The sequence below is a fragment of the Triticum dicoccoides genome, chromosome 4B, assembly GCF_002162155.2.
Source record: "Triticum dicoccoides isolate Atlit2015 ecotype Zavitan chromosome 4B, WEW_v2.0, whole genome shotgun sequence".
NCBI classification, from domain to species: Eukaryota; Viridiplantae; Streptophyta; class Magnoliopsida; order Poales; family Poaceae; genus Triticum; species Triticum dicoccoides.
The window spans coordinates 334,048,324-334,050,383 of NC_041387.1; positions in this window are offsets into that span (position 1 = coordinate 334,048,324).

Sequence of the window (2,060 nt, forward strand, 5' to 3'; positions counted from 1 at the left end):
GGAAAGGGGGAAAAAGGGGGAGAAAGCAACCGTGAGTACTCATCCAAAGTACTCGCAAGCAAGGAACTACACTACATATGCATGGGTATATGTGTAAGGAGGCCATATCGGTGGACTGAACTGCAGAATGCCAGAATAAGAGGGGGATAGCTAGTCTTATCGAAGACTACGCTTCTGGCAGCCTCCGTCTTACAGCATGTAGGAGAGAGTAGATTGAAGTCCTCCAAATAGCATCTCCAAGTAGCATCTCCAGTAGCATCGCATAGCATAATCCTACCCGGCAATCCTCTCCTCGTCGCCCTGCGGAAAAGCGATCACCGGGTTGTCTGTGGAACTTGGAAGGGTGTGTTTTATTAAGTATCCGGTTCTAGTTGTCATAAGGTCAAGGTACAACTCCAAGTCGTCCTGTTACCGAAGATCACGGCTATTTGAATAGATTAACTTCCCTGCAGGGGTGCACCACATTCCCCAACACGCTCGATCCCATTTGGCCGGACACACTTTCCTCGGTCATGCCCGGCCTCGGAAGATCAACACGTCGCAGCCCCACCTAGGCAAAACAGAGAGGCCAGCACGCCGGTCTAAACCTAAGCGCACAGGGGTCTGGGCCCATCGCCCATAGCACACCTGCACGTTGCGTACGCGGCCGAAAGCGGAACTAGCCCCCTTAATACAAGAGCAGGCTTACGTTCCAATCCGGCGCGCGCCGCTCCGTCGCTGACGTCTGAAGTGCTTCGGCTGATACCACGACGTCGGGATACCCATAACTACTCCCGCGTAGATGGTTAGTGCGTATAGGCCAGTAGCCAGACTCAGATCAAATACCAAGATCTCGTTAAGCGTGTTAAGTATCCGCGAACGCCGAACAGGGCCAGGCCCACCTGTCTCCTAGGTGGTCTCAACCTGCCCTGTCGCTCCGCCACAAAGTAACAGTCGAGGGCCGTCGGGAACCCAGGCCCACCTCTACCGGGATGGAGCCACCTGTCCTTTCAGCCCCCTTGTCAGAATCACTTGCGGGTACTCAATGAGCTGACCCGACTTTAGTCACCATCAGTATAGTATGTATGTATGTATAGTATATACCCGTGATCACCTCCCAAGTAATCACGGCCCGATAGTATAGCAAGGCAGACTGACAAGAATGTAGGGCCAATGATGATAAACTAGCACCCTATACTAAGCATTTAGGATTGCAGGTAAGGTATCAACAGATGTAGCGACAATGTCAGGCTATGCATCAGAATAGGATTAACGAAAGCAGTAACATGCTACACTACTCTAGCAAGCAGTATAGAGAGTAGAATAGGCGATATCTGGTGATCAAAGGGGGGGCTTGCCTGGTTGCTCTGGCAAGAGAGAGGGGTCGTCAACTCCGTAGTCGAACTGGTCAGCAGCAGCGTCGGTCTCGTAGTCTACCGGAGAGAAGAGGGGGAAGAAATAATGAATACAGAGCAAACAAAGCATCACAAAATATAACAAGGCAATACGCGGTGTGCGGTGTGCCCTAACGCGGTAGTAAGTGATACCGACGAAGGGGGGAAACATCCGGGAAAGTATTCCCGGAGTTTCGCGTTTTCGGGCAGAGGAACCGGAGGGGGAAAGTTGCGAGTTCGATAGGTTAGGGGGTGTGGCGGACGAACGGGTTGCGTATCCGGAATCGTCTCGTCGTTCTGAGCAACTTTCATGTAGAAAGTATTTTCATCCGAGTTACGGATTATTTTATATGAATTTCCAAAGTTTTATATGATTATATTGATTTATTTAACTCCAAAATTTAATCAGTAAAACTATTGTCACAAAGTGCAGTGCCAGCCATAGTGTATGACAGGTGGGGTCAGAGTCAAAGTCAACAGTCTAGTCAGCTGTTGACTGGGTCAACGTTGACTGGTCAAACAGGGCAATGGGGCCCATCGTCATAGACTAGTTTAACTAAGCAGGTTTAATTAGACTAAATATGTTCATTAGGCTAATTAATCAAAGTTAATTAGGTAGTTAACTAAGCAAATTAATTAATTAATCAAATTACTAATTAATTAAATAATTATTTCTATTTTTCAATT